We start from the raw sequence: 14,335 nt of genomic DNA on the forward strand, positions 1-14,335 counted from the left end.
CTTGCTGGATAAATATTCTGATGAGGAAATATGAGGAAACTGAAATGCACAGTAATGAGAGACTTATAAAAGGCAGTGCTAGTTCATGCTCTTTCTCTGACACAATTTTCTCCAATATATTAGTTTGATCTTTTTTTCTGACCTCTGGATGCCCTAAACATGTGTATGAAGCATAACTCAGTCATAGATAATAAAGGCAGCTTTTTTCAGTTGACACATTTAATTATTTCTTACTATGAAAGTAATACATAATCAATATACAAAATTTTGAAACAACAGATTTGTGACTTGCCTAAGGTCAGGCTGGTCTAATAAGTGGCACAGTCAAGGCTTAACCTTCCCTGAGAATCTATGCTCTCAGCCACAGTTTTGTATGAAACCATTTCCCTGTGTTGGTCTCCTTTGGCTGACTCACATACAGGGTCAAATTCATTGTTATTTAACATACTGGCACATCTCAGTTCAGGGTATTTGTTCGTTTTGCACAGTTCCATCTGTCTTTAACGTAGGTTAACAGTATGGAACTTCTCTTGGCCAAATAGGCAGCCAATAGTAGTAGTATTGGGGGATAGTAGTAACACCTTCATGGTAGCAAATGTAACTGGAGAAGCCAGTGAGGCAAATGGAATGATACATGATAAACTGTCTCCTTTCTGAGACTATCTAGTGATCTGAAAATGTACGTTTAGCTTGATGGCAATGCTGTCATATTATATGCAAATTAGTAAATTTTTGGCATACTGTTTGGCCAGGGGGGAGGTCCAAGGTCACCGCCTCCTTTACTTGTGTTTCCCCAAGCTCTACTTCTGCTGATGGGGGTGTTTGTTTGTTTTGTTGAGAATCATACTTTAAGACGATGCCTGCATAAATACATCATCACATTGGTTTCCTTGGTAAATATTGGTTTACTTCTCTTTTTAGTTTACAATTAAGTTCAAAGTAAGCCCTATAAAGTGATGGAGAAAGTATGTATCAGGGTCTCAGCCCCTTCATCCATAATATTAAGGGTTAGGTTAGATGATAACTGAAGACTTTTCCATCTCTCAGATTCCTTAAGCTTTCCATTAGTCACAACAGTGGAAGAAATTTCAGGACCCGGGATCACATTAACAATTTTTTTTTCCAGCAAATTTGGGTGTATTCCAGGAAATGTTGCTAATTCATTTCCTGCCAGCTGCAGAGAGTGGAATTTGTGATTTTCATCAATTGATGAGTGTCAGATAATATTCATGACAAACTGACATCAGAAGGGAAGCTGACTTTCAGTAAAGACATCAAAATGATAGGAGGTTAGGAACTGGACCCCATTTCTCATGCGTGAAGTGGAATAAAGTGAAATTAAGTTCTCTGCCACAAACATGTTCAGTGAAGTATAAAAAAATCTCCAGTTACAATTCTGGCTTATAAAAATAATATCACACTCCTTTCCTTTACTCTCGGAGCCTGAATGGAATGTAGACAGAATAATGACTGTCCACTTAGGCGCCACAGTGGTGCTCCTTTGAGGAGGTGTGGTAGGAAATGCACAGATGGTAGATGCAGAGAGCCTTCCTTAGATTCTTGATTACCCCTCTTACTGGTGTGTGAGCTTAATCATGTTATTTAATTTCTCTGAGCCTACATTTTCTCATCTATAAAATGAAAATAATAAAATGTTCCTCAGAGGTTTTTTGAAAATATTAAATCTTAACACACAGGTGATGGCTACTGCTCAGTCTAGGTCCACAACTTCATATTCAAAATTTTGCAATCTAAAAGTTGTAAAAATTATTTTCTTGAAACACCCTTGGTGGCAAAACCTCAACTGTCTGATCTGATTTCACTTGGTAGAAATTTTTACCTGATCATGTGAAGCTATTTACAGTCTTTACCTTACTCGAGGTGAATATTCATATATTTTACTGCATAAATATAAGTGTTTGATAATTTGTGCTGTCTCAGACCACTCTAGGGGGTATATAATGTACAATTTAATATCTTTTTAAAATTTAAAATTTCCTGAATTCTGAAATGTACATGGCCCCAAGGATTTCTGATTAGGGATTTTAGGCCTATGTTTATTTCCTGCTTTCAGAATGAATGAATATGGAAAAATTTTTGTATTGGCTTATTCTAGTTAATATCACATGTGGTCATTTTGGTAAAATAATCTCTAGGATTTTTTCCTATATTTTTTGAAGGAATATTTTCCTATTATCTGAACTAAGATTTATGAATATAACCACCTCAGAGGTCAGATTTGACAAAGACCTTAATACCTAGAACCCCATGAGTCTTATGATAAGATAAAAAATATTCCACACTCTGGTTTAGTTTGACTAAGTTAACAAGGCCCTTTCACATTACCTATAGTAGTTGGTTAGTAAACATTACTGAGAAGAGTTGAAATTCCAAAAAATATGCATGAACCTTATGATACTATGACAGTAGTTGGATGAATGAAATTTAACAGATTCTCAGCTTCTGTGAATATCTTTCAATTGGACATCTTTTCAAGAGAGTATAATTTCTGCAAGGCTTTTACATATTTGGCTCAGCTTTTGGTCTCTCTCTTTTTTTTATTTTAGAAAAGCTGCATTTGCTATTAAAAAAGGCAAATCAAGTATTCTCTTGATTCTTAAACTTCTTACTCACACCTAAATATTATTCTCACACAGTATTGAGTTTCTGTATTTATTGCTAGAAGTTGTGGCAGCCCAAGAAAGCTATAGATATGGATATACAAGCAAAGGTGGGAGCCAGGTTCCATCCATGGTATTGAAGCAGTCTTGTTCTGTTGCCAAGAGCAGAAGCCACAGGATCAAAACCAAAGGATCAATTGCCTGAAGTGCTCATGACTCATTTAAAACAAATTCCAGGTTTAATTGAGCCTGTATCAAATAGATTTTCCTGTATTAAGAGGAAGTTTTTGTAGTTTAAGATGTGCAAGAGAGAAGACTATCAGTAATACTCCATATCCATGGTGAACAGACCAGTGTAATTCACAAGATACTAAAGAGAAATTATTTGTAGGCTACATAGTCACTGGGTAAAAATGAAAGTAATGTATTTAATTGTCCTTTGGAGGGCTCTTTACATTATTTTTATGAATGCAGTAGAAACATTGAAAAGCTGAAGAAAAAATAGGAAATTAACTTACATGAAAGTTGGCTTATTAATTGTCCTTTCATGTAGAAATGTGTTTTATTGTGTTTAGAACAATGTAATTTCAGAAGTAGTGAAAGTGTCTTAACTCATAAAAGGAAGCAAACAGAAATGGGATCAGAGAAAATATATTTTGAACCTTAGAAGAGATGAGAGTTTTGGCATGTCAAGGTGCTTGCTTTTGGTTCTCAGACCACTTTTGGTGCCATTCTCTTCTAAGACAGAGAAATGTACATGGTTAAAGGCACCAGGGTGAAGTAATAGAAGTGTTTTAATACCTCTACTTTATTCACCTTTTTTCCCCACTATTGGAGTACTGTAACCATCCTCAATTCTCTTCTCTCCCCTTTATTAAGCCAGCCCTCCCAGGAACGTTTTGAATTTGAAAGATTCCCTTGAATTATGGAATTAAAGACCTTTTTGTGTTTAACACAATTGTAGAAACTACAGATTAGGGGTTTCCTGAGCAAGAGGATTATCTTGGTGCCCATGAAGTCATTCAGTTGACTTGCTAAGAGCATCTCAGTTATGATATGGAAAATTTTGAGCTAATCTTCTTTAGAAAAGTCTAGTAATGGCTGGAGTCTTGCACCCCCTCTTGCCTTCCCAACAATCTATGTTACAGTGAGCCAGAGGAACCTTTTAAAAATACAAGTCATATTTAATTCTCTCACCTAGTTAAAACTGTTCAATGCTTTCTTTTACTCTCAGGAAAAAGACAGAGGGTGGTAACATGGCTTACAAGGCTCTGTAATAACGTAGCCTCTGCGTACTACTCTCTAATCTCTGCAGTCCAGAAACACTGGCCTTGTTTTAGTTTTTTGAAAATTCCAGGGTGGTAGAGATTATGTTTTATTTACTGCTGTATTTCTAATGCCTAGCACTGTGCCATGATTGACAAATATTTCTTAAATGAATGAAGGAAAGAAGGAATGAGTGAAATGTTGGTGCCATTCTAGTTAGTCTTGGTGAAACTTCCCCATTTCTGCTATTGTCCCTTATTACACAAAAATATATTGAGTACTTACTATGTGCCAGGCACTGTGCTAGGCGCTGCTAAACGACACTTACAAGGTACAATAACCGAGCTGTTGAGAATTAAGGATGGCCTCAGAGTAGGTTACAGTTTCAGATAGATTTGGAGATCTAATATGCAGAACGGTGGAGAGTATAACTGTAAAACTCTACCTTTTTGCTGCTTTTAGACTAGACACAAGATTTAATTTCCAGGGAGGCAGAGATGCTTTATTATTTTTTAAAATTAATTAATTAATTAATTAATTAATTACTTTTGGCTGTGTTGCGTCTTCGTTGCGGTGCGCTGGCTTCTCATTGCTGTGGCTTCTCTTGTTGCAGAGCATGGGCTCTAGGAGCATGGGCTTCAGTAGTTGCAGCACGTGGGCTCGTAGTTGCAGCACGTGGGCCCTAGAGCGCATGGGCTTCAGTAGCTGTGGTTCGCGGGCTCTAGAGAGCAGACTCAGTAGTTGTGGTGCACAGGCTTAGTTGCTCCACGGCGTGTGGGATCTTCCGGGACCAGGGATCGAACCCGTGTCCTCTGCATTGGCAGGTGGGTTCTTAACCACTGCGCTCCCAGGGAAGTCCCAGAGATGATTTTAAAACAAAAGTGAAGCACAATGTTTACTAATGTCTGCCATATTCATGCTTGAAGAGTAGCATATGAAGAGATACAGATGTCTGTGCTACCTTGAGGTTCTTAAGTGAAGAGACCTGAGACTACCCTCACTCATTTCCTGCCCCCTAACTCTTTTATCTTGGGCATAAGAGGAATGAAATCATGGACTGTTATGAAAGCCTGTTCTAGGTCTGAAGACATTAGATGCTTTACTGTGTCATTTTATAAATGAAGTGCTCAAGTGTTCAAAGCTTCTTTGGCAAATAGTGGCAGAATTACCATCTCTTCTAGAGGGACCTGGTGTAGTAGAGCAGAGGGGTATTTGGAAGAAGCTAAATTAGAACTGACCTATTCTGCAGAGGGATTATCATTGAAGAACAATTTAATGTTTCTTTTGTATCTGTTACATGATTTGATCCAAATTGGCTTTTGGGGAAAGTTTTTTATTCCCTCTTTTTTTTTTTTTTTTTTTGTATTAACAGCATGTACATGCAACAGATAAATGTTTAGAGTATATATACATATTTACTGTTTGATTTGCTTCTTTTTTTTTTCTAAAAGACAACTAATTTGAGTGTGACTACCCTGAATATTATTTTCTGCTAATAATGGTAATAAATTGTCCCAGGGTTGGTCATTCACGCCAGACTTGTAACTTTATAACACCAATTTAAAAGTAGAGTTTTGAAATTTTAGGGAAGAAAAGTAGGGCTTAGGGTATGAGTGTTCCCCCATTCCCCCAGGAAAGGTTAATTTGCATAGAAGTAACTTTATGATAAATCACCTCTTTTGTCTAATTCTTGAACTGCATGCAGTAGTCTCTCATCAAAGAGGCCTTCATTCTAGTGAGTTTTACAAAAAGAAGTCCAAGTTCCTCATCTGTATTAAGGGCTATAATTGTCTGAACCTTTCAGTCAATCTCAGATAATTTGACATTAGAGTCACAGTCTTTGATGCTGTTCTCAGTTAAATTATCTTCTGTTTAAATATTATACTATCTCCACTTGACACATCAACAAACATTATAAGTCACAGAAATCATAAGTATGAGAGGTTTTTTAGCTCCCTTCCTCCCTCTTCTTTCTTTTCTTTTTCTTTTTTCTTTTTTGGTCAGTGAAGATGCCTTTTATCATCTGGTTATTACATCTACGATTAAACGCAAGCTTCAAGATAATAATTTTCTCTTTGAATCATGTACAATTATTTCCCAGGGTTTCCTCAGAACAATTGTATAGAAACTTGCTCCATGTTAAAGGAATTTCCAAACAAAAGTTTTTATTTGGAAAATTCTGCATAAGATACCACCACTCTTGGAAATTCATAACAGGTGAACAGATTGGTCTCCAAGAAGTGTTTCAGTAAAAAAAAAAATTAAAAATTTCTTTAACCCAGGATTTCCTAAACTAAGTTGACTTTTGAACCACTTTCATTAATACCAAGTAGTATCCCACTATGGGAAGTTGCTCTTTTAGTCCAAGCTATTGAATACAGGTTCTCCTAATACTCATAAATCAGCTTGGGATTTAATTCTGGGAATGAGAGTGTATGTCAGCTCATGATATCTGTGACCCTACGGATGACTTCCACTGTGGTTTGTTTGGCTGATCTGATAGCTAATGTAGATATTCTATTCTTTCTGCAATGCTTCAGGTACAACTTTCTATTCCACTGAGGAGGACAACTTTCTTACACAGAAGAAAACATTTCTTTGGAAAAAAGCATAAAATTGTTCTCTTTTCCTGCTAAAATCCAAATATGTTATTAGGCTCATTTTGGGAGAAACATGGAACTTTGATTCCGACATTTGTTCATAAGCTTGTTAGGAATGAACTGTTGTGATACCCTTGCCCAATAAATGTCAAAGAATAGTATATTATAACATATAACAAAATAGTATATGTTATACTATTATACTACAAAATATATACTATAATAGTATATATAGTATAATAATATCATATAATATAGTGTAATGGTATAGTTATAACATAATCATGGTACAGTTCTCAAGGAATAGTGTATGCACAGGGCATGATGACCCAGTGAAGGTCGGCTGGTTATAGTGGAGCTGGGGATCCATTAGCATGTGAACACTAGAGAAATTCTTTGAGACTGCTCTGGGTATGTTCTTACAAATTTGTAGCTTGGCTTCACAATAGGTTGAATGTATTTACAAATCACTTGGTGAATTCATATAAAGCATTATCCTTTTCCAAAAATTTTCATCTTTGTTTTTCATGTGTATCCCTGCCTGTCTTCACAATATACCCTTATTTAACCTCATTTTTGTTCCCAGCACTCCTTCCTCCGGCCTGATGCACTGTTTCTATAGTTTATGAAGGATGTAGAGTCACAATCAGCTTTCTATCAGAGTCTCAACTTCACTAGGTTTAAAGTACTCCTTGTGGTTTTAGTAAAATGGAAACAATTGTTGCTTGCGTAACTAATACAGATGAATCTGGTGCCACACCCTCCCTGGTCTTAGGTGCTGCTTGAACTTTACCGGAGGAGGAAATGGTCAGCCCCTACGTCATGCTCCTCAAAATGCTTCTTAGAAAGATGCCTGACTCCTGTGCCAGTAAAGCCACTGAGGAACTTAAATAAACTGGTTTGGGCCTCACGGAGGAAGTAATCTGCACTGTCAAGAAAGAGAGAGAATTGGCTTCCCTGGTGGCGCAGTGGTTGAGAATCCGCCTGCCAATGCAGGGGACACGGGTTCGAGCCCTGGTTTGGGAAGATCCCACATGCCGCGGAGCAACTGGGCCCGTGAGCCACAACTACTGAGCCTGCGCGTCTGGAGCCTGCGCGTCTGGAGCCTGTGCTCCGCAACAAGAGAGGCCGCGACAGTGAGAGGCCCGCGCACCGCGATGAAGAGTGGCCCCCACTCGCCGCAACTAGAGAAAGCCCTCGCACGGAAACGAAGACCTAACACAGCCAAATATAAATAAATAAATAAATAAATTAGAAAAAAGAAAAAAGAGAGAGAGAATGGCATTCGCGCAGGAAGGAGCTTGGATGGCATAAGGAAGATAAATAGCCCTGAATGAATGGGTGAATAAAACCCTCGACAGTTTGAAATTCCTTTGGAGGAACCTGGGAGGTAAGCATTTTCTTTCTTCTCCCTTTATCTCTTGTCTGTCTCATATTTCAGTTTTATTGCCCCTCTTTCACTGCCCATGGTGCTGAATTATGATGAGACCCAGACTTAGTTTAACCTTAGCTATTTCCTGACCTCCACACCTTCTTTTAAGGTGGATAATGACGCAGTTTACTTCTTTCACTGCAGTCATGACTATTACTAAATTTTTAACAATAGTCACATCTAATTTCTTATTACGCTTCCCCTTCACCAATGCACTGGGCAATGTGTCTGGCAGGAAAAGTACAGGCAGTATCTCTGGCTAAAATAACATCAAAGGGCATAGCTAAGACCCAGTAAGTGTACTTATTTAATCAGAGAAGTATGCTGGGATGGTTCAGAATGCTCATGGATGGCCTTCTTCTCTGCAGAGACCAGCCTAGGCTGGACATGGGTTCCAATTCTCATTCTAAATTTACTAGTTATATTGCCTAAAGGCAATTACCTAATCTTAGTTTGATTTGCTCATCTGTCATTTGAGGGACTAGCAATAGCTATCTCATAGGATTTTTCTAAGTATATGAGATAACATAAAAAGTTTAACACAGAGCCTGGCATAGATGTTCAATTAATGCTGGTTTCCTTCCCTTCTTTGAGCAGCAGTGGATGCTGTCTTAATGCTCCTGAGAGACATTGGTAATTCTTGATTACAAGGTTAGGAGTCTAGGTTCTTTTCTTGTATTTTTCAAATGAAATTATTTCAAGTTACAGCAGATCTAAGATCTGCTATTTGGGTTTTCTAAAGAAAGCATATAGTAGTGAGGGAAAATTTTTATTTGAGAAAAAGCTCTATATCATCTGGGTTGAGAAACAAGGTAAGACAGCAGGTCAGGACTTCCCTGGCGGTCCAGTGGTTAGGACTCCATGCTTCCACTGTAGGGGGCACCGGTTCGATCCCTGGTCGGGGAACTAAGATCCTGTATGCCGCACATGGTGCGGCCAAAAATAAAAATAAAAAAAAGACAAAAAGACCTAGCAGGTCAAACAGTGGTGGCAGATACAAGCTGAATGACATCAGCATATGCTCAACAATGTGAGTGCATCTGAGATTGTAATGATCAGTCAGTCCCTGGTGGTGGTACTGGTGGTGTTTCTAAGAAGCAGCTACTCCAGTGACTGAGAGGGTTGAGATGGAGCTTGCACTTTGAACTAGGCCTAAATCAGTTTCTGTCTCCACCAAATAGGCTGATTTCTGGAGGAGCTCAAGTAGTTGGGAATATGGGTGCTGGGCGGAGGTGGGGGGCAGCAAGTCAAAGGCTGAGTTTCACAGACTGGGACAAATGCGCCTGTGTGTGGGTGTGTTGGAAGGACACATAATGTCTTATGCCTCAGACATTCTAGAAATCTTCAGCACTCACAGGAAATACAGTGTCCTGGTTAAGGGCTCCAGCATTGGAGATGGACAGACTGGTGTTCAAATCTCAGCTCTACCACTTGTTTTGTCAAATGCACTTAATAGGAAATCCACCTCAGATTGGATTTTTAGATAAGACTATTTATTGTCTCACACATCAAGAAATACAGAGGCAAGGTAGGCTGCAAGCCTACTGTGTCAGGACTCTGGCTCCACCCCTGTGATCTCTTTGTTCTGTCCTTCCCAAGCAGTTGGCTTAATTTTCAAGAGGGTAGAAAGGTGGCAGCAGTGATTCTGGGTACCACATACTCTCCAGAAGAAAAAGGCAGACTAGTTTATTTCTCTATCTCTTCTGTAGGAGTGATAACACCTTTCCTAAAAGCCTCACAGAAAACTTCTCTTTTCATTTGACAGAATAGGCTTATATGCCCATATCTAAACCAATCATGACAGGGGAACAAGATTACTGTGATGAACTTAGGCTAAAAATTTTCCAGTCTGGGGGCCTGAGATAAGGATCACACTGAAAAATTTGAGGGAGGAGTGGGTACCTGAACAAAGTTGTTTCTCTGTTAGAAAAGAAGAGATAGACAACCAACAGTATACATTATAATTTGTTACCTCCTTTGAGTTTCAAATTTTCCATCAGTATCATATTCATATGTCACATTCAGAAAATATTAAATAAAATAATGTATGTAAAGCACTCAGCACGATACCTGTTTACAGAGTAAACATTTAGTAAAGTGGCAGATGAACTTGGCAATTGACATACCACAATTACTGGCTGCAAGATTGATTCAAAGCTCTTACTGCTTTACGTGACTCTTCCTGAGAAACTTTTGTTTGTTGGAAGATTTTTAATCACGGTTTCAATTTCAGTGCTTGTGATTGGTCTATTTGTATTTTCTATTTCTTCCTGGTTCAGTCTTGGAAGGTTGTGCTTTTCTAAGAATTTGTCCATGTTTCCAGGTTGTCCATTTTATTGGCATAGAGTTACGTGTAGTAACGCATGATCCTTTGTATTTCTGCAGTGTCAGTTGTTTCTTCTCCTTTTTCATTTGTAATTCTGTCGATTTGAGTCTTCTCCCTTTTTTTTGTTGAAGAGTCTGGCTAATGGTCTATCAATTTTGTTTATCTTCTCAAAGAACCAGCTTTTAGTTTTATTGATCTTTGCTATTGTTTCCTTCATTTCTTTTCCATTTATTCCTGATCTGATCTTTATGATTTCTTTCCTTCTGCTAACGTTGGGGTTTTTTGTTCTTCTTTCTCTAATTGCTTTAGGTGTAATGTTAGGTTGTTTATTTCAGATTTTTCTTGTTTCTTGAGGTAGGATTGTATTGCTCTAAACTTCCCTCTTAGAACTGCTTTTGCTTCATCCCATAGGTTTTGGGTTGTTGCGATTTCATTGTCATTTGTTTCTAGGTATTTTTTGATTTCCTCTTTGATTTCTTCAGTGATCTCTTGATTATTTAGTAGCATATTGTTTAGCCTCCATGTGTTTGTATCTTTTACAGTTTTTTTCCTGTAATCAATATCTAGTCTCATAGTGTTGTGGTCAGTAAAGGTACTTGATACGATTTCAATTTTCTTAAATTTACCAAGGCTTCATTTGTGACCAAAGATATGATCTATCCTGGAGAATGTCCCCTGAATACTTGAGAAGAAAGTGTATTCTGTTGTTTTTGGATGGAATGTCCTATAAATATCTATTAAGCCCATCTTGTTTCATGTGTCATTTAAAGCTTGTGTTTCCTTATTTATTTTCATTTTGGATGATCTGTCCATTAGTGAAAGTGGGGTGTTAAAGTCCCCTGCTATTATTGTGTTACTGTCGATTTCCCCTTTTATGGCTGTTAACCTTTGCCTTATGTATTGAGGTGCTCCTATGTTTGGTGCATAAATATTTGCAATTGTTATCTCTTCTTCTTGGATTGATCCCTTGATCATTATGTAGTGTCCTTCTTTGTCTCTTGTAATAGCCTTTATGTTAAAGTCTATTTTGTCTGATATGAGGGTTGCTACTCCAGCTTTCTTCTGATTTCCATTGTCATGGAATGTCTTTTTCCATCCCCTCACTTTTAGTCTGTATGTGTCCCTAGGTCTGAAGTGGGTCTCTTGTAGACAGCATATGTACAGGTCTTGTTTTTGTATCTATTCAGCCAGTCTATGTCTTTTGGTTGGAGCATTTAATCCATTTACATATAAGGTAGTTATCTATATGTATGTTTCTATTACCATTTTCTTAATTGTTTTGGGTTTGTTATTGTAGGTCTTTTCCTTCTCTTGTGTTTCCTGCCTAGAGAAGTTTCTTTAGCATTTGTCATAAAGCTGGTTTGGTGGTGCTGAATTCTCTTAACTTTTGCTTATCTGTAAAGATTTTAATTTCTCCATCAAATCTAAATGAGATCCTTGCTGAGTAGAGTATTCTTGGTTGTAGTCTTTTCCTTTTCTTCACTTTAAATATGCCCTGCCTCTCCCTTCTGGCTTGCAGAGTTTCTGCTGAAAAATCAGCTGTTATGCTCATGGGGATTCGCTTTTATGTTATTTGTTGCTTTTCCCTTGCTGCTTTTTATGTTTTTTCTTTGTATTTAATTTTTGATCGTTTCATTCATATGTGTCTCGGTGTGTTCCTCTTTGGGTTTATCCTGTATGGGACTCTCTGTGCTTCCTGGGCTTGATTGACTCTTTCCTTTCCCATGTTAGGGAAATTTTGACTATAATCTCTTCAAATATTTTCTCAGTCCCTTTCTTTTTCTCTTCTTCTTCTGGGACACTTATAATTCTAATGTTGGTGCATTTAATGTTGTCCCAGATGTCTCTGAGACTGTCCTCAATTCTTCTCATTCTTTTTTCTTTATTTTGCTCTGCAGTAGTTATTTTCACTATTTTATCTTCCAGGTCACTTATCCGTTCTTCTGCCTCAGTTATTCTGCTATTGATTCCTTCTAGAGTATTTTTAATTTCAGTTATTGTGTTGTTCATCACTGTTTGTTTGCTCTTTAGTTCTTCTAGATCCTTGTTAAATGTTTCTTGTGTTTTGTCCATTCTGTTCCCAAGATTTTGGATCATCTTTACTATCATTACATCTTTACTATCATTACTTTACTCATTACTCTGAATTCTTTTTCAGGGAGGTTGCCTATTTTTTCTTCATTTTTTGGTCTTGCAGTTTTTTACCTTGCTGCTTCATCTGTAACAAATTTTTTTTGTCGTTTCATTATTATTATTTTTTTTAATGGGTGGTGCTGTATTCCTGTCTTACTGGTTGTTTGGCCTGAGGTGTCCAGCACTGGAGTTTGCAGGCAGTTGGATAGAGCCAGGTCTTGGTGCTGAGATGAGGACCTCCCGGAGGCCTCACTCCAATTAATATTTCCTGGGGTTTGAGGTTCTCTGTTAGCCCAGTGGGTTTGGACTCAGAGCTCCCACCACAGGAGCTTGAGCCCGACCTCCAGCCTGGGAACCAAGGTCCCACAAGCCAGCTCCTGGGGGTTCCTCCCATCCCCTTAGGTGTCTGTGGTTCCCCACCGGTGCCTGGTAGGTGCCCTAGCTGTGCCAAGACACGAATTCTGCGTCCTCCTAGTCCACCATCTTTACTCCCCCCGCCAGTGACGTTTAGAATAGGATACAAACTTTGCACAGATAGCATGGAAGAGCAGGGAGCATGGTTTATATGCATTTGATTAGTTCTTTTATAGTTAATTACTCCTTTATGAAATGTGTGGAATGTGGATTCATTCCTGCCTAGTAAAAGGCAGAATGAATCCCTATTTACCGTTTTATCTAGAGCAATTTTATCAGCACATAATGGGGACTGTGCTCTGATATTAACTGTCTCTTGAAGGACTTGGCTATTCTTACAATTAAAAGTCAACCCTTACTCCTTTTTAAAAAACAAGTAGGACAATTACTTTTTTAAAAAGCTTTGCAGAGTGGTAGAATATTGTGGTGGTTGAATCCATTAATTCTAGCAGAAGATTGCCTTGATTCAAATACCAGCTACTCTACTATCTGTGCCACTTTTGCTGCTGTTAAATCACTTCCCTCCACCATAAAATGGAGATAGTCATAATGATGATCTCTTGGGGCTGTTTGGAAAATTAAATGATTATTATATATAGTGCCTCAGAAAAAGCCTTGGGTCAAGGGAATCATCACTCCATTAGAGTTAGTTGTGATCAAGTGTTGGCAAAGATATGGAAAAATTGGAAGATTTACACGCTGAGTATGAGAATGCAAAATGGTGCAGCTGCTATGAAATGCAGTATGGAGGTTCATAAAAAAATTAAAAATAGACCTACTATTTGATCCAGAAATCCCATGTCTGGGTATATATACAAAAGAATTGAAATCAGGATCTCAAAGAGATATTAGCACTCCCTTGTTCATTGTGGCACTGTTTATATTAGCCAAGATGTGGAAACAACCTACATGTTCATCAAAAGATGAATGGGTAAAGAAATGCGCTAAATACATTCAATGGAATACTATTTAACCTTAAAAAAGCAAGGAAATTCTGCAATATGGGACAACACGGATGGACCTTGAGAACATTATACTCAGTGAAATAAGTCAGACACAGAAAGACGAGTACCACATAACTCCCCTTAAATGAAGTATCTAAAATGTAAAACTCACAAAATCAATGACTGGATGGTGATTACCAGGGGCTGAGGGAGAGGGAAGTGGGGAATTATTAATCAACAGGCATAAACTTTCAGTTAAGAAAGATAACTAAGCTTTAGAGATATGCTGTACAACATTGTATATATGTTTATAGTCAACAATAATGTTTTACACATGAAATTTGTTAAGAGGATAGATTTCATGGTAAGTGTTCTTGCCACAAAAAAAAAAGTAAAAGTTATCTTAAACCCTATTTGTCAAATATAGTAACAGTGGAACATTTAGGGGAAGGCAGAGATATCCACTAAATGCATGTATTTTTAAAAAAGACTCCACCAAACAAATCAATGTTAATATCCTCCATCATAGAGGGAGAATAATTTCTATGAAGCATTTTCAAAAAGTCTGATCATTTAACTTCAACTCATTACTGTTTTTT

At 37.8% G+C, this 14,335-nt stretch overlaps 1 long non-coding RNA gene across 1 annotated transcript in view; it reads left to right on the top strand.

Moving 5' to 3' along the window:
* Window positions 1-14,331, top strand: part of LOC309606595 — a 58,020-nt gene extending 43,689 nt beyond the window's left edge. The window contains exon 3 of the long non-coding RNA XR_014231975.1: window positions 7,263-14,331. This is a non-coding gene — a long non-coding RNA (uncharacterized lncRNA). The remainder of the gene's footprint in view (window positions 1-7,262) is intronic.
* Window positions 14,332-14,335: the final 4 nt, after the last annotated feature.

Source organism: Balaenoptera borealis (genome assembly GCF_965194805.1).
Source record: "Balaenoptera borealis genome assembly, chromosome: 11".
Classification (NCBI taxonomy): Eukaryota; Metazoa; Chordata; class Mammalia; order Artiodactyla; family Balaenopteridae; genus Balaenoptera; species Balaenoptera borealis.